General features: G+C 47.1%; 45 non-coding genes across 45 annotated transcripts; all 45 read right to left on the bottom strand.

Annotated features, from left to right (window-relative positions):
• Positions 1 to 217: 217 nt before the first annotated feature.
• Positions 218 to 336, bottom strand: LOC147932146 (5S ribosomal RNA). The gene has a single exon (XR_015575705.1). It is a non-coding gene; the product is annotated as a 5S ribosomal RNA (ribosomal RNA).
• Positions 337 to 741: 405 nt separating this feature from the next.
• On the bottom strand, positions 742 to 860 carry LOC147932145 (5S ribosomal RNA). The gene has a single exon (XR_015575694.1). It is a non-coding gene; the product is annotated as a 5S ribosomal RNA (ribosomal RNA).
• A 396-nt stretch (positions 861 to 1,256) lies between these two features.
• Positions 1,257 to 1,375, bottom strand: LOC147932144 (5S ribosomal RNA). The gene has a single exon (XR_015575682.1). It is a non-coding gene; the product is annotated as a 5S ribosomal RNA (ribosomal RNA).
• A 396-nt stretch (positions 1,376 to 1,771) lies between these two features.
• On the bottom strand, positions 1,772 to 1,890 carry LOC147932143 (5S ribosomal RNA). The gene has a single exon (XR_015576692.1). It is a non-coding gene; the product is annotated as a 5S ribosomal RNA (ribosomal RNA).
• A 399-nt stretch (positions 1,891 to 2,289) lies between these two features.
• LOC147932142 (5S ribosomal RNA) lies at positions 2,290 to 2,408 on the bottom strand. Its single transcript, XR_015576994.1, has one exon. It is a non-coding gene; the product is annotated as a 5S ribosomal RNA (ribosomal RNA).
• A 403-nt stretch (positions 2,409 to 2,811) lies between these two features.
• On the bottom strand, positions 2,812 to 2,930 carry LOC147932141 (5S ribosomal RNA). Its single transcript, XR_015576454.1, has one exon. It is a non-coding gene; the product is annotated as a 5S ribosomal RNA (ribosomal RNA).
• Positions 2,931 to 3,327: 397 nt separating this feature from the next.
• LOC147932140 (5S ribosomal RNA) lies at positions 3,328 to 3,446 on the bottom strand. Its single transcript, XR_015575671.1, has one exon. It is a non-coding gene; the product is annotated as a 5S ribosomal RNA (ribosomal RNA).
• A 396-nt stretch (positions 3,447 to 3,842) lies between these two features.
• Positions 3,843 to 3,961, bottom strand: LOC147932139 (5S ribosomal RNA). The gene has a single exon (XR_015576690.1). It is a non-coding gene; the product is annotated as a 5S ribosomal RNA (ribosomal RNA).
• Positions 3,962 to 4,359: 398 nt separating this feature from the next.
• On the bottom strand, positions 4,360 to 4,478 carry LOC147932138 (5S ribosomal RNA). The gene has a single exon (XR_015575660.1). It is a non-coding gene; the product is annotated as a 5S ribosomal RNA (ribosomal RNA).
• A 396-nt stretch (positions 4,479 to 4,874) lies between these two features.
• LOC147932137 (5S ribosomal RNA) lies at positions 4,875 to 4,993 on the bottom strand. The gene has a single exon (XR_015576689.1). It is a non-coding gene; the product is annotated as a 5S ribosomal RNA (ribosomal RNA).
• Positions 4,994 to 5,390: 397 nt separating this feature from the next.
• LOC147932136 (5S ribosomal RNA) lies at positions 5,391 to 5,509 on the bottom strand. Its single transcript, XR_015575649.1, has one exon. It is a non-coding gene; the product is annotated as a 5S ribosomal RNA (ribosomal RNA).
• A 397-nt stretch (positions 5,510 to 5,906) lies between these two features.
• LOC147932135 (5S ribosomal RNA) lies at positions 5,907 to 6,025 on the bottom strand. Its single transcript, XR_015575638.1, has one exon. It is a non-coding gene; the product is annotated as a 5S ribosomal RNA (ribosomal RNA).
• A 396-nt stretch (positions 6,026 to 6,421) lies between these two features.
• Positions 6,422 to 6,540, bottom strand: LOC147932134 (5S ribosomal RNA). Its single transcript, XR_015576688.1, has one exon. It is a non-coding gene; the product is annotated as a 5S ribosomal RNA (ribosomal RNA).
• A 397-nt stretch (positions 6,541 to 6,937) lies between these two features.
• On the bottom strand, positions 6,938 to 7,056 carry LOC147932133 (5S ribosomal RNA). The gene has a single exon (XR_015577316.1). It is a non-coding gene; the product is annotated as a 5S ribosomal RNA (ribosomal RNA).
• Positions 7,057 to 7,452: 396 nt separating this feature from the next.
• Positions 7,453 to 7,571, bottom strand: LOC147932132 (5S ribosomal RNA). Its single transcript, XR_015576686.1, has one exon. It is a non-coding gene; the product is annotated as a 5S ribosomal RNA (ribosomal RNA).
• A 398-nt stretch (positions 7,572 to 7,969) lies between these two features.
• Positions 7,970 to 8,088, bottom strand: LOC147932131 (5S ribosomal RNA). The gene has a single exon (XR_015576992.1). It is a non-coding gene; the product is annotated as a 5S ribosomal RNA (ribosomal RNA).
• Positions 8,089 to 8,491: 403 nt separating this feature from the next.
• On the bottom strand, positions 8,492 to 8,610 carry LOC147932130 (5S ribosomal RNA). Its single transcript, XR_015577305.1, has one exon. It is a non-coding gene; the product is annotated as a 5S ribosomal RNA (ribosomal RNA).
• Positions 8,611 to 9,007: 397 nt separating this feature from the next.
• LOC147932129 (5S ribosomal RNA) lies at positions 9,008 to 9,126 on the bottom strand. Its single transcript, XR_015577294.1, has one exon. It is a non-coding gene; the product is annotated as a 5S ribosomal RNA (ribosomal RNA).
• Positions 9,127 to 9,523: 397 nt separating this feature from the next.
• On the bottom strand, positions 9,524 to 9,642 carry LOC147932128 (5S ribosomal RNA). Its single transcript, XR_015576685.1, has one exon. It is a non-coding gene; the product is annotated as a 5S ribosomal RNA (ribosomal RNA).
• Positions 9,643 to 10,044: 402 nt separating this feature from the next.
• LOC147932127 (5S ribosomal RNA) lies at positions 10,045 to 10,163 on the bottom strand. Its single transcript, XR_015577283.1, has one exon. It is a non-coding gene; the product is annotated as a 5S ribosomal RNA (ribosomal RNA).
• A 397-nt stretch (positions 10,164 to 10,560) lies between these two features.
• On the bottom strand, positions 10,561 to 10,679 carry LOC147932126 (5S ribosomal RNA). The gene has a single exon (XR_015577272.1). It is a non-coding gene; the product is annotated as a 5S ribosomal RNA (ribosomal RNA).
• Positions 10,680 to 11,077: 398 nt separating this feature from the next.
• Positions 11,078 to 11,196, bottom strand: LOC147932125 (5S ribosomal RNA). The gene has a single exon (XR_015576684.1). It is a non-coding gene; the product is annotated as a 5S ribosomal RNA (ribosomal RNA).
• Positions 11,197 to 11,595: 399 nt separating this feature from the next.
• On the bottom strand, positions 11,596 to 11,714 carry LOC147932124 (5S ribosomal RNA). Its single transcript, XR_015576991.1, has one exon. It is a non-coding gene; the product is annotated as a 5S ribosomal RNA (ribosomal RNA).
• A 403-nt stretch (positions 11,715 to 12,117) lies between these two features.
• On the bottom strand, positions 12,118 to 12,236 carry LOC147932123 (5S ribosomal RNA). Its single transcript, XR_015577260.1, has one exon. It is a non-coding gene; the product is annotated as a 5S ribosomal RNA (ribosomal RNA).
• Positions 12,237 to 12,633: 397 nt separating this feature from the next.
• On the bottom strand, positions 12,634 to 12,752 carry LOC147932122 (5S ribosomal RNA). The gene has a single exon (XR_015577249.1). It is a non-coding gene; the product is annotated as a 5S ribosomal RNA (ribosomal RNA).
• Positions 12,753 to 13,148: 396 nt separating this feature from the next.
• On the bottom strand, positions 13,149 to 13,267 carry LOC147932121 (5S ribosomal RNA). The gene has a single exon (XR_015576683.1). It is a non-coding gene; the product is annotated as a 5S ribosomal RNA (ribosomal RNA).
• A 399-nt stretch (positions 13,268 to 13,666) lies between these two features.
• Positions 13,667 to 13,785, bottom strand: LOC147932120 (5S ribosomal RNA). The gene has a single exon (XR_015577237.1). It is a non-coding gene; the product is annotated as a 5S ribosomal RNA (ribosomal RNA).
• A 400-nt stretch (positions 13,786 to 14,185) lies between these two features.
• LOC147932119 (5S ribosomal RNA) lies at positions 14,186 to 14,304 on the bottom strand. The gene has a single exon (XR_015577226.1). It is a non-coding gene; the product is annotated as a 5S ribosomal RNA (ribosomal RNA).
• Positions 14,305 to 14,706: 402 nt separating this feature from the next.
• Positions 14,707 to 14,825, bottom strand: LOC147932118 (5S ribosomal RNA). Its single transcript, XR_015577214.1, has one exon. It is a non-coding gene; the product is annotated as a 5S ribosomal RNA (ribosomal RNA).
• A 398-nt stretch (positions 14,826 to 15,223) lies between these two features.
• On the bottom strand, positions 15,224 to 15,342 carry LOC147932117 (5S ribosomal RNA). Its single transcript, XR_015577203.1, has one exon. It is a non-coding gene; the product is annotated as a 5S ribosomal RNA (ribosomal RNA).
• Positions 15,343 to 15,739: 397 nt separating this feature from the next.
• Positions 15,740 to 15,858, bottom strand: LOC147932116 (5S ribosomal RNA). Its single transcript, XR_015576675.1, has one exon. It is a non-coding gene; the product is annotated as a 5S ribosomal RNA (ribosomal RNA).
• A 404-nt stretch (positions 15,859 to 16,262) lies between these two features.
• Positions 16,263 to 16,381, bottom strand: LOC147932115 (5S ribosomal RNA). The gene has a single exon (XR_015577192.1). It is a non-coding gene; the product is annotated as a 5S ribosomal RNA (ribosomal RNA).
• A 396-nt stretch (positions 16,382 to 16,777) lies between these two features.
• Positions 16,778 to 16,896, bottom strand: LOC147932114 (5S ribosomal RNA). The gene has a single exon (XR_015575780.1). It is a non-coding gene; the product is annotated as a 5S ribosomal RNA (ribosomal RNA).
• A 403-nt stretch (positions 16,897 to 17,299) lies between these two features.
• LOC147932113 (5S ribosomal RNA) lies at positions 17,300 to 17,418 on the bottom strand. Its single transcript, XR_015577180.1, has one exon. It is a non-coding gene; the product is annotated as a 5S ribosomal RNA (ribosomal RNA).
• A 397-nt stretch (positions 17,419 to 17,815) lies between these two features.
• LOC147932112 (5S ribosomal RNA) lies at positions 17,816 to 17,934 on the bottom strand. Its single transcript, XR_015575779.1, has one exon. It is a non-coding gene; the product is annotated as a 5S ribosomal RNA (ribosomal RNA).
• Positions 17,935 to 18,332: 398 nt separating this feature from the next.
• On the bottom strand, positions 18,333 to 18,451 carry LOC147932111 (5S ribosomal RNA). Its single transcript, XR_015576682.1, has one exon. It is a non-coding gene; the product is annotated as a 5S ribosomal RNA (ribosomal RNA).
• A 402-nt stretch (positions 18,452 to 18,853) lies between these two features.
• Positions 18,854 to 18,972, bottom strand: LOC147932110 (5S ribosomal RNA). Its single transcript, XR_015577169.1, has one exon. It is a non-coding gene; the product is annotated as a 5S ribosomal RNA (ribosomal RNA).
• Positions 18,973 to 19,371: 399 nt separating this feature from the next.
• On the bottom strand, positions 19,372 to 19,490 carry LOC147932109 (5S ribosomal RNA). The gene has a single exon (XR_015575778.1). It is a non-coding gene; the product is annotated as a 5S ribosomal RNA (ribosomal RNA).
• Positions 19,491 to 19,888: 398 nt separating this feature from the next.
• LOC147932108 (5S ribosomal RNA) lies at positions 19,889 to 20,007 on the bottom strand. The gene has a single exon (XR_015576680.1). It is a non-coding gene; the product is annotated as a 5S ribosomal RNA (ribosomal RNA).
• Positions 20,008 to 20,407: 400 nt separating this feature from the next.
• On the bottom strand, positions 20,408 to 20,526 carry LOC147932107 (5S ribosomal RNA). Its single transcript, XR_015576028.1, has one exon. It is a non-coding gene; the product is annotated as a 5S ribosomal RNA (ribosomal RNA).
• Positions 20,527 to 20,924: 398 nt separating this feature from the next.
• LOC147932106 (5S ribosomal RNA) lies at positions 20,925 to 21,043 on the bottom strand. Its single transcript, XR_015577158.1, has one exon. It is a non-coding gene; the product is annotated as a 5S ribosomal RNA (ribosomal RNA).
• Positions 21,044 to 21,441: 398 nt separating this feature from the next.
• LOC147932105 (5S ribosomal RNA) lies at positions 21,442 to 21,560 on the bottom strand. Its single transcript, XR_015575777.1, has one exon. It is a non-coding gene; the product is annotated as a 5S ribosomal RNA (ribosomal RNA).
• A 397-nt stretch (positions 21,561 to 21,957) lies between these two features.
• On the bottom strand, positions 21,958 to 22,076 carry LOC147932104 (5S ribosomal RNA). The gene has a single exon (XR_015575776.1). It is a non-coding gene; the product is annotated as a 5S ribosomal RNA (ribosomal RNA).
• Positions 22,077 to 22,480: 404 nt separating this feature from the next.
• On the bottom strand, positions 22,481 to 22,599 carry LOC147932103 (5S ribosomal RNA). Its single transcript, XR_015575725.1, has one exon. It is a non-coding gene; the product is annotated as a 5S ribosomal RNA (ribosomal RNA).
• Positions 22,600 to 22,999: 400 nt separating this feature from the next.
• LOC147932102 (5S ribosomal RNA) lies at positions 23,000 to 23,118 on the bottom strand. Its single transcript, XR_015575724.1, has one exon. It is a non-coding gene; the product is annotated as a 5S ribosomal RNA (ribosomal RNA).
• Between the last annotated feature and the right edge of the window lie 346 nt (positions 23,119 to 23,464).

Genomic DNA, 23,464 nt, shown 5'->3' with positions numbered 1-23,464 from the left:
ACAAAAAAACATCTCAACTGCCTTCAAACGTCAAAATCTGCCCTCGAGAATGGTCCAATGGTACGAAGACCCATTGCCTTACCAGAAGCTCTCTTGGGGCTTTTCAAAAAGGTATTATGGGTTGCGTGGTTCCTCACGGTCTGAAAGTTACGACGTTCTCTATGTACTATAGTCTTGCGAAACAACCAAAAAAAAAAAAAAGGGGGGGGGGGAGGGAGGGATGCAACACGAGGACTTCCCGGGAGGTCACCCATCCTAGTACTACTCTCGCCCAAGCACGCTTAACTGCGGAGTTCTGATGGGATCCGGTGCATTAGTGCTGGTATGATCGCATCCGTTAGTATATCCCATGCAATCGCATATATACTTTTTTGAAAACTGAATGGATCATTCGATGTGGGTCCCACTTGATATGCGGACCGGTTTAGTCACCTTGGACGTGCTTCCAACGTCCAAAAACAAGTGATAACCATGTCCAAACACTGTTTTGGAGCCGTAACTAATTGTGTCGGGATCACAAAAAAACATCTCAACTGCCTTCAAACGTCAAAATCTGCCCTCGAGAATGGTCCAATGGTACGAAGACCCATTGCCTTACCAGAAGCTCTCTTGGGGCTTTTCAAAAAGGTATTATGGGTTGCGTGGTTCCTCACGGTCTGAAAGTTACGACCTTCTCTATGTACTATAGTCTTGCGAAACAACCAAAAAAAAAAAAAAGGGGGGGGGGGGGGGGGGGAGGGAGGGATGCAACACGAGGACTTCCCGGGAGGTCACCCATCCTAGTACTACTCTCGCCCAAGCACGCTTAACTGCGGAGTTCTGATGGGATCCGGTGCATTAGTGCTGGTATGATCGCATCCGTTAGTATATCCCATGCAATCGCATATATACTTTTTTGAAAACTGAATGGATCATTCGATGTGGGTCCCACTTGATATGCGGACCGGTTTAGTCACCTTGGACGTGCTTCCAACGTCCAAAAACAAGTGATAACCATGTCCAAACACTGTTTTGGAGCCGTAACTAATTGTGTCGGGATCACAAAAAAACATCTCAACTGCCTTCAAACGTCAAAATCTGCCCTCGAGAATGGTCCAATGGTACGAAGACCCATTGCCTTACCAGAAGCTCTCTTGGGGCTTTTCAAAAAGGTATTATGGGTTGCGTGGTTCCTCACGGTCTGAAAGTTACGACGTTCTCTATGTACTATAGTCTTGCGAAACAACCAAAAAAAAAAAAAAGGGGGGGGGGAGGGAGGGATGCAACACGAGGACTTCCCGGGAGGTCACCCATCCTAGTACTACTCTCGCCCAAGCACGCTTAACTGCGGAGTTCTGATGGGATCCGGTGCATTAGTGCTGGTATGATCGCATCCGTTAGTATATCCCATGCAATCGCATATATACTTTTTTGAAAACTGAATGGATCATTCGATGTGGGTCCCACTTGATATGCGGACCGGTTTAGTCACCTTGGACGTGCTTCCAACGTCCAAAAACAAGCGATAACCATGTCCAAACACTGTTTTGGAGCCGTAACTAATTGTGTCGGGATCACAAAAAAACATCTCAACTGCCTTCAAACGTCAAAATCTGCCCTCGAGAATGGTCCAATGGTACGAAGACCCATTGCCTTACCAGAAGCTCTCTTGGGGCTTTTCAAAAAGGTATTATGGGTTGCGTGGTTCCTCACGGTCTGAAAGTTACGACGTTCTCTATGTACTATAGTCTTGGGAAACAACCAAAAAAAAAAAAAGGGGGGGGGGGAGGGAGGGATGCAACACGAGGACTTCCCGGGAGGTCACCCATCCTAGTACTACTCTCGCCCAAGCACCCTTAACTGCGGAGTTCTGATGGGATCCGGTGCATTAGTGCTGGTATGATCGCATCCGTTAGTATATCCCATGCAATCGCATATATACTTTTTTGAAAACTGAATGGATCATTCGATGTGGGTCCCACTTGATATGCGGACCGGTTTAGTCACCTTGGACGTGCTTCCAACGTCCAAAAACAAGCGATAACCATGTCCAAACACTGTTTTGGAGCCGTAACTAATTGTGTCGGGATCACAAAAAAACATCTCAACTGCCTTCAAACGTCAAAATCTGCCCTCGAGAATGGTCCAATGGGACGAAGACCCATTGCCTTACCAGAAGCTCTCTTGGGGCTTTTCAAAAAGGTATTATGGGTTGCGTGGTTCCTCACGGTCTGAAAGTTACGACGTTCTCTATGTACTATAGTCTTGCGAAACAACCAAAAAAAAAAAAAAGGGGGGGGGGGGGAGGGAGGGATGCAACACGAGGACTTCCCGGGAGGTCACCCATCCTACTACTACTCTCGCCCAAGCACGCTTAACTGCGGAGTTCTGATGGGATCCGGTGCATTAGTGCTGGTATGATCGCATCCGTTAGTATATCCCATGCAATCGCATATATACTTTTTTGAAAACTGAATGGATCATTCGATGTGGGTCCCACTTGATATGCGGACCGGTTTAGTCACCTTGGACGTGCTTCCAACGTCCAAAAACAAGTGATAACCATGTCCAAACACTGTTTTGGAGCCGTAACTAATTGTGTCGGGATCACAAAAAAACATCTCAACTGCCTTCAAACGTCAAAATCTGCCCTCGAGAATGGTCCAATGGTACGAAGACCCATTGCCTTACCAGAAGCTCTCTTGGGGCTTTTCAAAAAGGTATTATGGGTTGCGTGGTTCCTCACGGTCTGAAAGTTACGACCTTCTCTATGTACTATAGTCTTGCGAAACAACCAAAAAAAAAAAAAAGGGGGGGGGGGGGGGGGAGGGAAGGATGCAACACGAGGACTTCCCGGGAGGTCACCCATCCTAGTACTACTCTCGCCCAAGCACGCTTAACTGCGGAGTTCTGATGGGATCCGGTGCATTAGTGCTGGTATGATCGCATCCGTTAGTATATCCCATGCAATCGCATATATACTTTTTTGAAAACTGAATGGATCATTCGATGTGGGTCCCACTTGATATGCGGACCGGTTTAGTCACCTTGGACGTGCTTCCAACGTCCAAAAACAAGTGATAACCATGTCCAAACACTGTTTTGGAGCCGTAACTAATTGTGTCGGGATCACAAAAAAACATCTCAACTGCCTTCAAACGTCAAAATCTGCCCTCGAGAATGGTCCAATGGTACGAAGACCCATTGCCTTACCAGAAGCTCTCTTGGGGCTTTTCAAAAAGGTATTATGGGTTGCGTGGTTCCTCACGGTCTGAAAGTTACGACGTTCTCTATGTACTATAGTCTTGCGAAACAACCAAAAAAAAAAAAAAGGGGGGGGGGGAGGGAGGGATGCAACACGAGGACTTCCCGGGAGGTCACCCATCCTAGTACTACTCTCGCCCAAGCACGCTTAACTGCGGAGTTCTGATGGGATCCGGTGCATTAGTGCTGGTATGATCGCATCCGTTAGTATATCCCATGCAATCGCATATATACTTTTTTGAAAACTGAATGGATCATTCGATGTGGGTCCCACTTGATATGCGGACCGGTTTAGTCACCTTGGACGTGCTTCCAACGTCCAAAAACAAGCGATAACCATGTCCAAACACTGTTTTGGAGCCGTAACTAATTGTGTCGGGATCACAAAAAAACATCTCAACTGCCTTCAAACGTCAAAATCTGCCCTCGAGAATGGTCCAATGGTACGAAGACCCATTGCCTTACCAGAAGCTCTCTTGGGGCTTTTCAAAAAGGTATTATGGGTTGCGTGGTTCCTCACGGTCTGAAAGTTACGACGTTCTCTATGTACTATAGTCTTGGGAAACAACCAAAAAAAAAAAAAGGGGGGGGGGGAGGGAGGGATGCAACACGAGGACTTCCCGGGAGGTCACCCATCCTAGTACTACTCTCGCCCAAGCACCCTTAACTGCGGAGTTCTGATGGGATCCGGTGCATTAGTGCTGGTATGATCGCATCCGTTAGTATATCCCATGCAATCGCATATATACTTTTTTGAAAACTGAATGGATCATTCGATGTGGGTCCCACTTGATATGCGGACCGGTTTAGTCACCTTGGACGTGCTTCCAACGTCCAAAAACAAGTGATAACCATGTCCAAACACTGTTTTGGAGCCGTAACTAATTGTGTCGGGATCACAAAAAAACATCTCAACTGCCTTCAAACGTCAAAATCTGCCCTCGAGAATGGTCCAATGGTACGAAGACCCATTGCCTTACCAGAAGCTCTCTTGGGGCTTTTCAAAAAGGTATTATGGGTTGCGTGGTTCCTCACGGTCTGAAAGTTACGACGTTCTCTATGTACTATAGTCTTGCGAAACAACCAAAAAAAAAAAAAAGGGGGGGGGGGGAGGGAGGGATGCAACACGAGGACTTCCCGGGAGGTCACCCATCCTAGTACTACTCTCGCCCAAGCACGCTTAACTGCGGAGTTCTGATGGGATCCGGTGCATTAGTGCTGGTATGATCGCATCCGTTAGTATATCCCATGCAATCGCATATATACTTTTTTGAAAACTGAATGGATCATTCGATGTGGGTCCCACTTGATATGCGGACCGGTTTAGTCACCTTGGACGTGCTTCCAACGTCCAAAAACAAGCGATAACCATGTCCAAACACTGTTTTGGAGCCGTAACTAATTGTGTCGGGATCACAAAAAAACATCTCAACTGCCTTCAAACGTCAAAATCTGCCCTCGAGAATGGTCCAATGGTACGAAGACCCATTGCCTTACCAGAAGCTCTCTTGGGGCTTTTCAAAAAGGTATTATGGGTTGCGTGGTTCCTCACGGTCTGAAAGTTACGACGTTCTCTATGTACTATAGTCTTGGGAAACAACCAAAAAAAAAAAAAGGGGGGGGGGGAGGGAGGGATGCAACACGAGGACTTCCCGGGAGGTCACCCATCCTAGTACTACTCTCGCCCAAGCACCCTTAACTGCGGAGTTCTGATGGGATCCGGTGCATTAGTGCTGGTATGATCGCATCCGTTAGTATATCCCATGCAATCGCATATATACTTTTTTGAAAACTGAATGGATCATTCGATGTGGGTCCCACTTGATATGCGGACCGGTTTAGTCACCTTGGACGTGCTTCCAACGTCCAAAAACAAGTGATAACCATGTCCAAACACTGTTTTGGAGCCGTAACTAATTGTGTCGGGATCACAAAAAAACATCTCAACTGCCTTCAAACGTCAAAATCTGCCCTCGAGAATGGTCCAATGGTACGAAGACCCATTGCCTTACCAGAAGCTCTCTTGGGGCTTTTCAAAAAGGTATTATGGGTTGCGTGGTTCCTCACGGTCTGAAAGTTACGACGTTCTCTATGTACTATAGTCTTGCGAAACAACCAAAAAAAAAAAAAAGGGGGGGGGGGAGGGAGGGATGCAACACGAGGACTTCCCGGGAGGTCACCCATCCTAGTACTACTCTCGCCCAAGCACGCTTAACTGCGGAGTTCTGATGGGATCCGGTGCATTAGTGCTGGTATGATCGCATCCGTTAGTATATCCCATGCAATCGCATATATACTTTTTTGAAAACTGAATGGATCATTCGATGTGGGTCCCACTTGATATGCGGACCGGTTTAGTCACCTTGGACGTGCTTCCAACGTCCAAAAACAAGTGATAACCATGTCCAAACACTGTTTTGGAGCCGTAACTAATTGTGTCGGGATCACAAAAAAACATCTCAACTGCCTTCAAACGTCAAAATCTGCCCTCGAGAATGGTCCAATGGTACGAAGACCCATTGCCTTACCAGAAGCTCTCTTGGGGCTTTTCAAAAAGGTATTATGGGTTGCGTGGTTCCTCACGGTCTGAAAGTTACGACGTTCTCTATGTACTATAGTCTTGCGAAACAACCAAAAAAAAAAAAAAGGGGGGGGGGGAGGGAGGGATGCAACACGAGGACTTCCCGGGAGGTCACCCATCCTAGTACTACTCTCGCCCAAGCACGCTTAACTGCGGAGTTCTGATGGGATCCGGTGCATTAGTGCTGGTATGATCGCATCCGTTAGTATATCCCATGCAATCGCATATATACTTTTTTGAAAACTGAATGGATCATTCGATGTGGGTCCCACTTGATATGCGGACCGGTTTAGTCACCTTGGACGTGCTTCCAACGTCCAAAAACAAGCGATAACCATGTCCAAACACTGTTTTGGAGCCGTAACTAATTGTGTCGGGATCACAAAAAAACATCTCAACTGCCTTCAAACGTCAAAATCTGCCCTCGAGAATGGTCCAATGGTACGAAGACCCATTGCCTTACCAGAAGCTCTCTTGGGGCTTTTCAAAAAGGTATTATGGGTTGCGTGGTTCCTCACGGTCTGAAAGTTACGACGTTCTCTATGTACTATAGTCTTGGGAAACAACCAAAAAAAAAAAAAGGGGGGGGGGGAGGGAGGGATGCAACACGAGGACTTCCCGGGAGGTCACCCATCCTAGTACTACTCTCGCCCAAGCACCCTTAACTGCGGAGTTCTGATGGGATCCGGTGCATTAGTGCTGGTATGATCGCATCCGTTAGTATATCCCATGCAATCGCATATATACTTTTTTGAAAACTGAATGGATCATTCGATGTGGGTCCCACTTGATATGCGGACCGGTTTAGTCACCTTGGACGTGCTTCCAACGTCCAAAAACAAGTGATAACCATGTCCAAACACTGTTTTGGAGCCGTAACTAATTGTGTCGGGATCACAAAAAAACATCTCAACTGCCTTCAAACGTCAAAATCTGCCCTCGAGAATGGTCCAATGGTACGAAGACCCATTGCCTTACCAGAAGCTCTCTTGGGGCTTTTCAAAAAGGTATTATGGGTTGCGTGGTTCCTCACGGTCTGAAAGTTACGACGTTCTCTATGTACTATAGTCTTGCGAAACAACCAAAAAAAAAAAAAAGGGGGGGGGGGAGGGAGGGATGCAACACGAGGACTTCCCGGGAGGTCACCCATCCTAGTACTACTCTCGCCCAAGCACGCTTAACTGCGGAGTTCTGATGGGATCCGGTGCATTAGTGCTGGTATGATCGCATCCGTTAGTATATCCCATGCAATCGCATATATACTTTTTTGAAAACTGAATGGATCATTCGATGTGGGTCCCACTTGATATGCGGACCGGTTTAGTCACCTTGGACGTGCTTCCAACGTCCAAAAACAAGCGATAACCATGTCCAAACACTGTTTTGGAGCCGTAACTAATTGTGTCGGGATCACAAAAAAACATCTCAACTGCCTTCAAACGTCAAAATCTGCCCTCGAGAATGGTCCAATGGTACGAAGACCCATTGCCTTACCAGAAGCTCTCTTGGGGCTTTTCAAAAAGGTATTATGGGTTGCGTGGTTCCTCACGGTCTGAAAGTTACGACGTTCTCTATGTACTATAGTCTTGGGAAACAACCAAAAAAAAAAAAAGGGGGGGGGGGAGGGAGGGATGCAACACGAGGACTTCCCGGGAGGTCACCCATCCTAGTACTACTCTCGCCCAAGCACCCTTAACTGCGGAGTTCTGATGGGATCCGGTGCATTAGTGCTGGTATGATCGCATCCGTTAGTATATCCCATGCAATCGCATATATACTTTTTTGAAAACTGAATGGATCATTCGATGTGGGTCCCACTTGATATGCGGACCGGTTTAGTCACCTTGGACGTGCTTCCAACGTCCAAAAACAAGCGATAACCATGTCCAAACACTGTTTTGGAGCCGTAACTAATTGTGTCGGGATCACAAAAAAACATCTCAACTGCCTTCAAACGTCAAAATCTGCCCTCGAGAATGGTCCAATGGGACGAAGACCCATTGCCTTACCAGAAGCTCTCTTGGGGCTTTTCAAAAAGGTATTATGGGTTGCGTGGTTCCTCACGGTCTGAAAGTTACGACGTTCTCTATGTACTATAGTCTTGCGAAACAACCAAAAAAAAAAAAAAGGGGGGGGGGGGAGGGAGGGATGCAACACGAGGACTTCCCGGGAGGTCACCCATCCTACTACTACTCTCGCCCAAGCACGCTTAACTGCGGAGTTCTGATGGGATCCGGTGCATTAGTGCTGGTATGATCGCATCCGTTAGTATATCCCATGCAATCGCATATATACTTTTTTGAAAACTGAATGGATCATTCGATGTGGGTCCCACTTGATATGCGGACCGGTTTAGTCACCTTGGACGTGCTTCCAACGTCCAAAAACAAGTGATAACCATGTCCAAACACTGTTTTGGAGCCGTAACTAATTGTGTCGGGATCACAAAAAAACATCTCAACTGCCTTCAAACGTCAAAATCTGCCCTCGAGAATGGTCCAATGGTACGAAGACCCATTGCCTTACCAGAAGCTCTCTTGGGGCTTTTCAAAAAGGTATTATGGGTTGCGTGGTTCCTCACGGTCTGAAAGTTACGACCTTCTCTATGTACTATAGTCTTGCGAAACAACCAAAAAAAAAAAAAAGGGGGGGGGGGGGGGGGAGGGAGGGATGCAACACGAGGACTTCCCGGGAGGTCACCCATCCTAGTACTACTCTCGCCCAAGCACGCTTAACTGCGGAGTTCTGATGGGATCCGGTGCATTAGTGCTGGTATGATCGCATCCGTTAGTATATCCCATGCAATCGCATATATACTTTTTTGAAAACTGAATGGATCATTCGATGTGGGTCCCACTTGATATGCGGACCGGTTTAGTCACCTTGGACGTGCTTCCAACGTCCAAAAACAAGTGATAACCATGTCCAAACACTGTTTTGGAGCCGTAACTAATTGTGTCGGGATCACAAAAAAACATCTCAACTGCCTTCAAACGTCAAAATCTGCCCTCGAGAATGGTCCAATGGTACGAAGACCCATTGCCTTACCAGAAGCTCTCTTGGGGCTTTTCAAAAAGGTATTATGGGTTGCGTGGTTCCTCACGGTCTGAAAGTTACGACGTTCTCTATGTACTATAGTCTTGCGAAACAACCAAAAAAAAAAAAAAGGGGGGGGGGGAGGGAGGGATGCAACACGAGGACTTCCCGGGAGGTCACCCATCCTAGTACTACTCTCGCCCAAGCACGCTTAACTGCGGAGTTCTGATGGGATCCGGTGCATTAGTGCTGGTATGATCGCATCCGTTAGTATATCCCATGCAATCGCATATATACTTTTTTGAAAACTGAATGGATCATTCGATGTGGGTCCCACTTGATATGCGGACCGGTTTAGTCACCTTGGACGTGCTTCCAACGTCCAAAAACAAGCGATAACCATGTCCAAACACTGTTTTGGAGCCGTAACTAATTGTGTCGGGATCACAAAAAAACATCTCAACTGCCTTCAAACGTCAAAATCTGCCCTCGAGAATGGTCCAATGGTACGAAGACCCATTGCCTTACCAGAAGCTCTCTTGGGGCTTTTCAAAAAGGTATTATGGGTTGCGTGGTTCCTCACGGTCTGAAAGTTACGACGTTCTCTATGTACTATAGTCTTGGGAAACAACCAAAAAAAAAAAAAGGGGGGGGGGGGAGGGAGGGATGCAACACGAGGACTTCCCGGGAGGTCACCCATCCTAGTACTACTCTCGCCCAAGCACCCTTAACTGCGGAGTTCTGATGGGATCCGGTGCATTAGTGCTGGTATGATCGCATCCGTTAGTATATCCCATGCAATCGCATATATACTTTTTTGAAAACTGAATGGATCATTCGATGTGGGTCCCACTTGATATGCGGACCGGTTTAGTCACCTTGGACGTGCTTCCAACGTCCAAAAACAAGTGATAACCATGTCCAAACACTGTTTTGGAGCCGTAACTAATTGTGTCGGGATCACAAAAAAACATCTCAACTGCCTTCAAACGTCAAAATCTGCCCTCGAGAATGGTCCAATGGTACGAAGACCCATTGCCTTACCAGAAGCTCTCTTGGGGCTTTTCAAAAAGGTATTATGGGTTGCGTGGTTCCTCACGGTCTGAAAGTTACGACCTTCTCTATGTACTATAGTCTTGCGAAACAACCAAAAAAAAAAAAAAGGGGGGGGGGGGGGGGAGGGAGGGATGCAACACGAGGACTTCCCGGGAGGTCACCCATCCTAGTACTACTCTCGCCCAAGCACGCTTAACTGCGGAGTTCTGATGGGATCCGGTGCATTAGTGCTGGTATGATCGCATCCGTTAGTATATCCCATGCAATCGCATATATACTTTTTTGAAAACTGAATGGATCATTCGATGTGGGTCCCACTTGATATGCGGACCGGTTTAGTCACCTTGGACGTGCTTCCAACGTCCAAAAACAAGTGATAACCATGTCCAAACACTGTTTTGGAGCCGTAACTAATTGTGTCGGGATCACAAAAAAACATCTCAACTGCCTTCAAACGTCAAAATCTGCCCTCGAGAATGGTCCAATGGTACGAAGACCCATTGCCTTACCAGAAGCTCTCTTGGGGCTTTTCAAAAAGGTATTATGGGTTGCGTGGTTCCTCACGGTCTGAAAGTTACGACGTTCTCTATGTACTATAGTCTTGCGAAACAACCAAAAAAAAAAAAAAGGGGGGGGGGGAGGGAGGGATGCAACACGAGGACTTCCCGGGAGGTCACCCATCCTAGTACTACTCTCGCCCAAGCACGCTTAACTGCGGAGTTCTGATGGGATCCGGTGCATTAGTGCTGGTATGATCGCATCCGTTAGTATATCCCATGCAATCGCATATATACTTTTTTGAAAACTGAATGGATCATTCGATGTGGGTCCCACTTGATATGCGGACCGGTTTAGTCACCTTGGACGTGCTTCCAACGTCCAAAAACAAGCGATAACCATGTCCAAACACTGTTTTGGAGCCGTAACTAATTGTGTCGGGATCACAAAAAAACATCTCAACTGCCTTCAAACGTCAAAATCTGCCCTCGAGAATGGTCCAATGGTACGAAGACCCATTGCCTTACCAGAAGCTCTCTTGGGGCTTTTCAAAAAGGTATTATGGGTTGCGTGGTTCCTCACGGTCTGAAAGTTACGACCTTCTCTATGTACTATAGTCTTGGGAAACAACCAAAAAAAAAAAAAGGGGGGGGGGGGGAGGGAGGGATGCAACACGAGGACTTCCCGGGAGGTCACCCATCCTAGTACTACTCTCGCCCAAGCACCCTTAACTGCGGAGTTCTGATGGGATCCGGTGCATTAGTGCTGGTATGATCGCATCCGTTAGTATATCCCATGCAATCGCATATATACTTTTTTGAAAACTGAATGGATCATTCGATGTGGGTCCCACTTGATATGCGGACCGGTTTAGTCACCTTGGACGTGCTTCCAACGTCCAAAAACAAGCGATAACCATGTCCAAACACTGTTTTGGAGCCGTAACTAATTGTGTCGGGATCACAAAAAAACATCTCAACTGCCTTCAAACGTCAAAATCTGCCCTCGAGAATGGTCCAATGGGACGAAGACCCATTGCCTTACCAGAAGCTCTCTTGGGGCTTTTCAAAAAGGTATTATGGGTTGCGTGGTTCCTCACGGTCTGAAAGTTACGACGTTCTCTATGTACTATAGTCTTGCGAAACAACCAAAAAAAAAAAAAAGGGGGGGGGGGGGAGGGAGGGATGCAACACGAGGACTTCCCGGGAGGTCACCCATCCTACTACTACTCTCGCCCAAGCACGCTTAACTGCGGAGTTCTGATGGGATCCGGTGCATTAGTGCTGGTATGATCGCATCCGTTAGTATATCCCATGCAATCGCATATATACTTTTTTGAAAACTGAATGGATCATTCGATGTGGGTCCCACTTGATATGCGGACCGGTTTAGTCACCTTGGACGTGCTTCCAACGTCCAAAAACAAGTGATAACCATGTCCAAACACTGTTTTGGAGCCGTAACTAATTGTGTCGGGATCACAAAAAAACATCTCAACTGCCTTCAAACGTCAAAATCTGCCCTCGAGAATGGTCCAATGGTACGAAGACCCATTGCCTTACCAGAAGCTCTCTTGGGGCTTTTCAAAAAGGTATTATGGGTTGCGTGGTTCCTCACGGTCTGAAAGTTACGACCTTCTCTATGTACTATAGTCTTGCGAAACAACCAAAAAAAAAAAAAAGGGGGGGGGGGGGGGGGAGGGAGGGATGCAACACGAGGACTTCCCGGGAGGTCACCCATCCTAGTACTACTCTCGCCCAAGCACGCTTAACTGCGGAGTTCTGATGGGATCCGGTGCATTAGTGCTGGTATGATCGCATCCGTTAGTATATCCCATGCAATCGCATATATACTTTTTTGAAAACTGAATGGATCATTCGATGTGGGTCCCACTTGATATGCGGACCGGTTTAGTCACCTTGGACGTGCTTCCAACGTCCAAAAACAAGTGATAACCATGTCCAAACACTGTTTTGGAGCCGTAACTAATTGTGTCGGGATCACAAAAAAACATCTCAACTGCCTTCAAACGTCAAAATCTGCCCTCGAGAATGGTCCAATGGTACGAAGACCCATTGCCTTACCAGAAGCTCTCTTGGGGCTTTTCAAAAAGGTATTATGGGTTGCGTGGTTCCTCACGGTCTGAAAGTTACGACGTTCTCTATGTACTATAGTCTTGCGAAACAACCAAAAAAAAAAAAAAGGGGGGGGGGGAGGGAGGGATGCAACACGAGGACTTCCCGGGAGGTCACCCATCCTAGTACTACTCTCGCCCAAGCACGCTTAACTGCGGAGTTCTGATGGGATCCGGTGCATTAGTGCTGGTATGATCGCATCCGTTAGTATATCCCATGCAATCGCATATATACTTTTTTGAAAACTGAATGGATCATTCGATGTGGGTCCCACTTGATATGCGGACCGGTTTAGTCACCTTGGACGTGCTTCCAACGTCCAAAAACAAGCGATAACCATGTCCAAACACTGTTTTGGAGCCGTAACTAATTGTGTCGGGATCACAAAAAAACATCTCAACTGCCTTCAAACGTCAAAATCTGCCCTCGAGAATGGTCCAATGGTACGAAGACCCATTGCCTTACCAGAAGCTCTCTTGGGGCTTTTCAAAAAGGTATTATGGGTTGCGTGGTTCCTCACGGTCTGAAAGTTACGACGTTCTCTATGTACTATAGTCTTGGGAAACAACCAAAAAAAAAAAAAGGGGGGGGGGGAGGGAGGGATGCAACACGAGGACTTCCCGGGAGGTCACCCATCCTAGTACTACTCTCGCCCAAGCACCCTTAACTGCGGAGTTCTGATGGGATCCGGTGCATTAGTGCTGGTATGATCGCATCCGTTAGTATATCCCATGCAATCGCATATATACTTTTTTGAAAACTGAATGGATCATTCGATGTGGGTCCCACTTGATATGCGGACCGGTTTAGTCACCTTGGACGTGCTTCCAACGTCCAAAAACAAGCGATAACCATGTCCAAACACTGTTTTGGAGCCGTAACTAATTGTGTCGGGATCACAAAAAAACATCTCAACTGCCTTCAAACGTCAAAATCTGCCCTCGAGAATGGTCCAATGGGACGAAGACCCATTGCCTTACCAGAAGCTCTCTTGGGGCTTTTCAAAAAGGTATTATGGGTTGCGTGGTTCCTCACGGTCTGAAAGTTACGACGTTCTCTATGTACTATAGTCTTGCGAAACAACCAAAAAAAAAAAAAAGGGGGGGGGGGGGAGGGAGGGATGCAACACGAGGACTTCCCGGGAGGTCACCCATCCTAGTACTACTCTCGCCCAAGCACGCTTAACTGCGGAGTTCTGATGGGATCCGGTGCATTAGTGCTGGTATGATCGCATCCGTTAGTATATCCCATGCAATCGCATATATACTTTTTTGAAAACTGAATGGATCATTCGATGTGGGTCCCACTTGATATGCGGACCGGTTTAGTCACCTTGGACGTGCTTCCAACGTCCAAAAACAAGTGATAACCATGTCCAAACACTGTTTTGGAGCCGTAACTAATTGTGTCGGGATCACAAAAAAACATCTCAACTGCCTTCAAACGTCAAAATCTGCCCTCGAGAATGGTCCAATGGTACGAAGACCCATTGCCTTACCAGAAGCTCTCTTGGGGCTTTTCAAAAAGGTATTATGGGTTGCGTGGTTCCTCACGGTCTGAAAGTTACGACGTTCTCTATGTACTATAGTCTTGCGAAACAACCAAAAAAAAAAAAAAGGGGGGGGCGGGGGAGGGAGGGATGCAACACGAGGACTTCCCGGGAGGTCACCCATCCTAGTACTACTCTCGCCCAAGCACGCTTAACTGCGGAGTTCTGATGGGATCCGGTGCATTAGTGCTGGTATGATCGCATCCGTTAGTATATCCCATGCAATCGCATATATACTTTTTTGAAAACTGAATGGATCATTCGATGTGGGTCCCACTTGATATGCGGACCGGTTTAGTCACCTTGGACGTGCTTCCAACGTCCAAAAACAAGTGATAACCATGTCCAAACACTGTTTTGGAGCCGTAACTAATTGTGTCGGGATCACAAAAAAACATCTCAACTGCCTTCAAACGTCAAAATCTGCCCTCGAGAATGGTCCAATGGTACGAAGACCCATTGCCTTACCAGAAGCTCTCTTGGGGCTTTTCAAAAAGGTATTATGGGTTGCGTGGTTCCTCACGGTCTGAAAGTTACGACGTTCTCTATGTACTATAGTCTTGCGAAACAACCAAAAAAAAAAAAAAGGGGGGGGGGGGGGGGAGGGAGGGATGCAACACGAGGACTTCCCGGGAGGTCACCCATCCTAGTACTACTCTCGCCCAAGCACGCTTAACTGCGGAGTTCTGATGGGATCCGGTGCATTAGTGCTGGTATGATCGCATCCGTTAGTATATCCCATGCAATCGCATATATACTTTTTTGAAAACTGAATGGATCATTCGATGTGGGTCCCACTTGATATGCGGACCGGTTTAGTCACCTTGGACGTGCTTCCAACGTCCAAAAACAAGCGATAACCATGTCCAAACACTGTTTTGGAGCCGTAACTAATTGTGTCGGGATCACAAAAAAACATCTCAACTGCCTTCAAACGTCAAAATCTGCCCTCGAGAATGGTCCAATGGTACGAAGACCCATTGCCTTACCAGAAGCTCTCTTGGGGCTTTTCAAAAAGGTATTATGGGTTGCGTGGTTCCTCACGGTCTGAAAGTTACGACGTTCTCTATGTACTATAGTCTTGGGAAACAACCAAAAAAAAAAAAAGGGGGGGGGGGGGAGGGAGGGATGCAACACGAGGACTTCCCGGGAGGTCACCCATCCTAGTACTACTCTCGCCCAAGCACGCTTAACTGCGGAGTTCTGATGGGATCCGGTGCATTAGTGCTGGTATGATCGCATCCGTTAGTATATCCCATGCAATCGCATATATACTTTTTTGAAAACTGAATGGATCATTCGATGTGGGTCCCACTTGATATGCGGACCGGTTTAGTCACCTTGGACGTGCTTCCAACGTCCAAAAACAAGCGATAACCATGTCCAAACACTGTTTTGGAGCCGTAACTAATTGTGTCGGGATCACAAAAAAACATCTCAACTGCCTTCAAACGTCAAAATCTGCCCTCGAGAATGGTCCAATGGTACGAAGACCCATTGCCTTACCAGAAGCTCTCTTGGGGCTTTTCAAAAAGGTATTATGGGTTGCGTGGTTCCTCACGGTCTGAAAGTTACGACGTTCTCTATGTACTATAGTCTTGGGAAACAACCAAAAAAAAAAAAAGGGGGGGGGGGGAGGGAGGGATGCAACACGAGGACTTCCCAGGAGGTCACCCATCCTAGTACTACTCTCGCCCAAGCACGCTTAACTGCGGAGTTCTGATGGGATCCGGTGCATTAGTGCTGGTATGATCGCATCCGTTAGTATATCCCATGCAATCGCATATATACTTTTTTGAAAACTGAATGGATCATTCGATGTGGGTCCCACTTGATATGCGGACCGGTTTAGTCACCTTGGACGTGCTTCCAACGTCCAAAAACAAGCGATAACCATGTCCAAACACTGTTTTGGAGCCGTAACTAATTGTGTCGGGATCACAAAAAAACATCTCAACTGCCTTCAAACGTCAAAATCTGCCCTCGAGAATGGTCCAATGGTACGAAGACCCATTGCCTTACCAGAAGCTCTCTTGGGGCTTTTCAAAAAGGTATTATGGGTTGCGTGGTTCCTCACGGTCTGAAAGTTACGACGTTCTCTATGTACTATAGTCTTACGAAACAACCAAAAAAAAAAAAAAGGGGGGGGGGGGGGGGGGAGGGAGGGATGCAACACGAGGACTTCCCGGGAGGTCACCCATCCTAGTACTACTCTCGCCCAAGCACGCTTAACTGCGGAGTTCTGATGGGATCCGGTGCATTAGTGCTGGTATGATCGCATCCGTTAGTATATCCCATGAAATCGCATATATACTTTTTTGAAAACTGAATGGATCATTCGATGTGGGTCCCACTTGATATGCGGACCGGTTTAGTCACCTTGGACGTGCTTCCAACGTCCAAAAACAAGCGATAACCATGTCCAAACACTGTTTTGGAGCCGTAACTAATTGTGTCGGGATCACAAAAAAACATCTCAACTGCCTTTAAACGTCAAAATCTGCCCTCGAGAATGGTCCAATGGGACGAAGACCCATTGCCTTACCAGAAGCTCTCTTGGGGCTTTTCAAAAAGGTATTATGGGTTGCGTGGTTCCTCACGGTCTGAAAGTTACGACGTTCTCTATGTACTATAGTCTTGGGAAACAACCAAAAAAAAAAAAGGGGGGGGGGGGAGGGAGGGATGCAACACGAGGACTTCCCGGGAGGTCACCTATCCTAGTACTACTCTCGCCCAAGCACGCTTAACTGCGGAGTTCTGATGGGATCCGGTGCATTAGTGCTGGTATGATCGCATCCGTTAGTATATCCCATGCAATCGCATATATACTTTTTTGAAAACTGAATGGATCATTCGATGTGGGTCCCACTTGATATGCGGACCGGTTTAGTCACCTTGGACGTGCTTCCAACGTCCAAAAACAAGCGATAACCATGTCCAAACACTGTTTTGGAGCCGTAACTAATTGTGTCGGGATCACAAAAAAACATCTCAACTGCCTTCAAACGTCAAAATCTGCCCTCGAGAATGGTCCAATGGTACGAAGACCCATTGCCTTACCAGAAGCTCTCTTGGGGCTTTTCAAAAAGGTATTATGGGTTGCGTGGTTCCTCACGGTCTGAAAGTTACGACGTTCTCTATGTACTATAGTCTTGCGAAACAACCAAAAAAAAAAAAAAGGGGGGGGGGGGGGGGGAGGGAGGGATGCAACACGAGGACTTCCCGGGAGGTCACCCATCCTAGTACTACTCTCGCCCAAGCACGCTTAACTGCGGAGTTCTGATGGGATCCGGTGCATTAGTGCTGGTATGATCGCATCCGTTAGTATATCCCATGCAATCGCATATATACTTTTTTGAAAACTGAATGGATCATTCGATGTGGGTCCCACTTGATATGCGGACCGGTTTAGTCACCTTGGACGTGCTTCCAACGTCCAAAAACAAGCGATAACCATGTCCAAACACTGTTTTGGAGCCGTAACTAATTGTGTCGGGATCACAAAAAAACATCTCAACTGCCTTCAAACGTCAAAATCTGCCCTCGAGAATGGTCCAATGGTACGAAGACCCATTGCCTTACCAGAAGCTCTCTTGGGGCTTTTCAAAAAGGTATTATGGGTTGCGTGGTTCCTCACGGTCTGAAAGTTACGACGTTCTCTATGTACTATAGTCTTGGGAAACAACCAAAAAAAAAAAAAGGGGGGGGGGGGAGGGAGGGATGCAACACGAGGACTTCCCGGGAGGTCACCTATCCTAGTACTACTCTCGCCCAAGCACGCTTAACTGCGGAGTTCTGATGGGATCCGGTGCATTAGTGCTGGTATGATCGCATCCGTTAGTATATCCCATGCAATCGCATATATACTTTTTTGAAAACTGAATGGATCATTCGATGTGGGTCCCACTTGATATGCGGACCGGTTTAGTCACCTTGGACGTGCTTCCAACGTCCAAAAACAAGCGATAACCATGTCCAAACACTGTTTTGGAGCCGTAACTAATTGTGTCGGGATCACAAAAAAACATCTCAACTGCCTTCAAACGTCAAAATCTGCCCTCGAGAATGGTCCAATGGTACGAAGACCCATTGCCTTACCAGAAGCTCTCTTGGGGCTTTTCAAAAAGGTATTATGGGTTGCGTGGTTCCTCACGGTCTGAAAGTTACGACGTTCTCTATGTACTATAGTCTTGGGAAACAACCAAAAAAAAAAAAAGGGGGGGGGGGGGAGGGAGGGATGCAACACGAGGACTTCCCGGGAGGTCACCCATCCTAGTACTACTCTCGCCCAAGCACCCTTAACTGCGGAGTTCTGATGGGATCCGGTGCATTAGTGCTGGTATGATCGCATCCGTTAGTATATCCCATGCAATCGCATATATACTTTTTTGAAAACTGAATGGATCATTCGATGTGGGTCCCACTTGATATGCGGACCGGTTTAGTCACCTTGGACGTGCTTCCAACGTCCAAAAACAAGCGATAACCATGTCCAAACACTGTTTTGGAGCCGTAACTAATTGTGTCGGGATCACAAAAAAACATCTCAACTGCCTTCAAACGTCAAAATCTGCCCTCGAGAATGGTCCAATGGTACGAAGACCCATTGCCTTACCAGAAGCTCTCTTGGGGCTTTTCAAAAAGGTATTATGGGTTGCGTGGTTCCTCACGGTCTGAAAGTTACGACGTTCTCTATGTACTATAGTCTTGCGAAACAACCAAAAAAAAAAAAAAGGGGGGGGGGGGGGGGAGGGAGGGATGCAACACGAGGACTTCCCGGGAGGTCACCCATCCTAGTACTACTCTCGCCCAAGCACGCTTAACTGCGGAGTTCTGATGGGATCCGGTGCATTAGTGCTGGTATGATCGCATCCGTTAGTATTTCCCATGCAATCGCATATATACTTTTTTGAAAACTGAATGGATCATTCGATGTGGGTCCCACTTGATATGCGGACCGGTTTAGTCACCTTGGACGTGCTTCCAACGTCCAAAAACAAGCGATAACCATGTCCAAACACTGTTTTGGAGCCGTAACTAATTGTGTCGGGATCACAAAAAAACATCTCAACTGCCTTCAAACGTCAAAATCTGCCCTCGAGAATGGTCCAATGGTACGAAGACCCATTGCCTTACCAGAAGCTCTCTTGGGGCTTTTCAAAAAGGTATTATGGGTTGCGTGGTTCCTCACGGTCTGAAAGTTACGACGTTCTCTATGTACTATAGTCTTGGGAAACAACCAAAAAAAAAAAAAGGGGGGGGGGGGGGAGGGAGGGATGCAACACGAGGACTTCCCGGGAGGTCACCTATCCTAGTACTACTCTCGCCCAAGCACGCTTAACTGCGGAGTTCTGATGGGATCCGGTGCATTAGTGCTGGTATGATCGCATCCGTTAGTATATCCCATGCAATCGCATATATACTTTTTTGAAAACTGAATGGATCATTCGATGTGGGTCCCACTTGATATGCGGACCGGTTTAGTCACCTTGGACGTGCTTCCAACGTCCAAAAACAAGCGATAACCATGTCCAAACACTGTTTTGGAGCCGTAACTAATTGTGTCGGGATCACAAAAAAACATCTCAACTGCCTTCAAACGTCAAAATCTGCCCTCGAGAATGGTCCAATGGTACGAAGACCCATTGCCTTACCAGAAGCTCTCTTGGGGCTTTTCAAAAAGGTATTATGGGTTGCGTGGTTCCTCACGGTCTGAAAGTTACGACGTTCTCTATGTACTATAGTCTTGGGAAACAACCAAAAAAAAAAAAAGGGGGGGGGGGGGAGGGAGGGATGCAACACGAGGACTTCCCGGGAGGTCACCCATCCTAGTACTACTCTCGCCCAAGCACCCTTAACTGCGGAGTTCTGATGGGATCCGGTGCATTAGTGCTGGTATGATCGCATCCGTTAGTATATCCCATGCAATCGCATATATACTTTTTTGAAAACTGAATGGATCATTCGATGTGGGTCCCACTTGATATGCGGACCGGTTTAGTCACCTTGGACGTGCTTCCAACGTCCAAAAACAAGCGATAACCATGTCCAAACACTGTTTTGGAGCCGTAACTAATTGTGTCGGGATCACAAAAAAACATCTCAACTGCCTTCAAACGTCAAAATCTGCCCTCGAGAATGGTCCAATGGTACGAAGTACCATTGCCTTACCAGAAGCTCTCTTGGGGCTTTTCAAAAAGGTATTATGGGTTGCGTGGTTCCTCACGGTCTGAAAGTTACGACGTTCTCTATGTACTATAGTCTTGCGAAACAACCAAAAAAAAAAAAAGGGGGGGGGGGGGGGAGGGAGGGATGCAACACGAGGACTTCCCGGGAGGTCACCCATCCTAGTACTACTCTCACCCAAGCACGCTTAACTGCGGAGTTCTGATGGGATCCGGTGCATTAGTGCTGGTATGATCGCATCAGTTAGTATATCCCATGCAATCGCATATATACTTTTTTGAAAACTGAATGGATCATTCGATGTGGGTCCCACTTGATATGCGGACCGGTTTAGTCACCTTGGACGTGCTTCCAACGTCCAAAAACAAGCGATAACCATGTCCAAACACTGTTTTGGAGCCGTAACTAATTGTGTCGGGATCACAAAAAAACATCTCAACTGCCTTCAAACGTCAAAATCTGCCCTCGAGAATGGTCCAATGGTACGAAGACCCATTGCCTTACCAGAAGCTCTCTTGGGGCTTTTCAAAAAGGTATTATGGGTTGCGTGGTTCCTCACGGTCTGAAAGTTACGACGTTCTCTATGTACTATAGTCTTGGGAAACAACCAAAAAAAAAAAAAGGGGGGGGGGGGGAGGGAGGGATGCAACACGAGGACTTCCCGGGAGGTCACCCATCCTAGTACTACTCTCGCCCAAGCACGCTTAACTGCGGAGTTCTGATGGGATCCGGTGCATTAGTGCTGGTATGATCGCATCCGTTAGTATATCCCATGCAATCGCATATATACTTTTTTGAAAACTGAATGGATCATTCGATGTGGGTCCCACTTGATATGCGGACCGGTTTAGTCACCTTGGACGTGCTTCCAACGTCCAAAAACAAGCGATAACCATGTCCAAACACTGTTTTGGAGCCGTAACTAATTGTGTCGGGATCACAAAAAAACATCTCAACTGCCTTCAAACGTCAAAATCTGCCCTCGAGAATGGTCCAATGGGACGAAGACCCATTGCCTTACCAGAAGCTCTCTTGGGGCTTTTCAAAAAGGTATTATGGGTTGCGTGGTTCCTCACGGTCTGAAAGTTACGACGTTCTCTATGTACTATAGTCTTGGGAAACAACCAAAAAAAAAAAAAGGGGGGGGGGGGGAGGGAGGGATGCAACACGAGGACTTCCCGGGAGGTCACCTATCCTAGTACTACTCTCGCCCAAGCACGCTTAACTGCGGAGTTCTGATGGGATCCGGTGCATTAGTGCTGGTATGATCGCATCCGTTAGTATATCCCATGCAATCGCATATATACTTTTTTGAAAACTGAATGGATCATTCGATGTGGGTCCCACTTGATATGCGGACCGGTTTAGTCACCTTGGACGTGCTTCCAACGTCCAAAAACAAGCGATAACCATGTCCAAACACTGTTTTGGAGCCGTAACTAATTGTGTCGGGATCACAAAAAAACATCTCAACTGCCTTCAAACGTCAAAATCTGCCCTCGAGAATGGTCCAATGGGACGAAGACCCATTGCCTTACCAGAAGCTCTCTTGGGGCTTTTCAAAAAGGTATTATGGGTTGCGTGGTTCCTCACGGTCTGAAAGTTACGACGTTCTCTATGTACTATAGTCTTGGGAAACAACCAAAAAAAAAAAAAGGGGGGGGGGGGAGGGAGGGATGCAACACGAGGACTTCCCGGGAGGTCACCTATCCTAGTACTACTCTCGCCCAAGCACGCTTAACTGCGGAGTTCTGATGGGATCCGGTGCATTAGTGCTGGTATGATCGCATCCGTTAGTATATCCCATGCAATCGCATATATACTTTTTTGAAAACTGAATGGATCATTCGATGTGGGTCCCACTTGATATGCGGACCGGTTTAGTCACCTTGGACGTGCTTCCAACGTCCAAAAACAAGCGATAACCATGTCCAAACACTGTTTTGGAGCCGTAACTAATTGTGTCGGGATCACAAAAAAACATCTCAACTGCCTTCAAACGTCAAAATCTGCCCTCGAGAATGGTCCAATGGTACGAAGACCCATTGCCTTACCAGAAGCTCTCTTGGGGCTTTTCAAAAAGGTATTATGGGTTGCGTGGTTCCTCACGGTCTGAAAGTTACGACGTTCTCTATGTACTATAGTCTTGGGAAACAACCAAAAAAAAAAAAAGGGGGGGGGGGGGGGGGGGAGGGAGGGATGCAACACGAGGACTTCCCGGGAGGTCACCCATCCTAGTACTACTCTCGCCCAAGCATGCTTAACTGCGGAGTTCTGATGGGATCCGGTGCATTAGTGCTGGTATGATCGCATCCGTTAGTATATCCCATGCAATCGCATATATACTTTTTTGAAAACTGAATGGATCATTCGATGTGGGTCCCACTTGATATGCGGACCGGTTTAGTCACCTTGGACGTGCTTCCAACGTCCAAAAACAAGCGATAACCATGTCCAAACACTGTTTTGGAGCCGTAACTAATTGTGTCGGGATCACAAAAAAACATCTCAACTGCCTTCAAACGTCAAAATCTGCCCTCGAGAATGGTCCAATGGTACGAAGACCCATTGCCTTACCAGAAGCTCTCTTGGGGCTTTTCAAAAAGGTATTATGGGTTGCGTGGTTCCTCACGGTCTGAAAGTTACGACGTTCTCTATGTACTATAGTCTTGGGAAACAACCAAAAAAAAAAAAAGGGGGGGGGGGGGGGAGGGAGGGATGCAACACGAGGACTTCCCGGGAGGTCACCCATCCTAGTACTACTCTCGCCCAAGCATGCTTAACTGCGGAGTTCTGATGGGATCCGGTGCATTAGTGCTGGTATGATCGCATCCGTTAGTATATCCCATGCAATCGCATATATACTTTTTTGAAAACTGAATGGATCATTCGATGTGGGTCCCACTTGATATGCGGACCGGTTTAGTCACCTTGGACGTGCTTCCAACGTCCAAAAACAAGCGATAACCATGTCCAAACACTGTTTTGGAGCCGTAACTAATTGTGTCGGGATCACAAAAAAACATCTCAACTGCCTTCAAACGTCAAAATCTGCCCTCGAGAATGGTCCAATGGGACGAAGACCCATTGCCTTACCAGAAGCTCTCTTGGGGCTTTTCAAAAAGGTATTATGGGTTGCGTGGTTCCTCACGGTCTGAAAGTTACGACGTTCTCTATGTA

The sequence above is a fragment of the Camelina sativa genome, chromosome 12 (assembly GCF_030686135.1).
Source record: "Camelina sativa cultivar CO46 ecotype springtype chromosome 12, ASM3068613v1".
NCBI classification, from domain to species: domain Eukaryota; kingdom Viridiplantae; phylum Streptophyta; class Magnoliopsida; order Brassicales; family Brassicaceae; genus Camelina; species Camelina sativa.
Note: the sequence above shows the minus strand (reverse complement) of the source record. Positions and strands in the feature narration are given on the sequence as shown.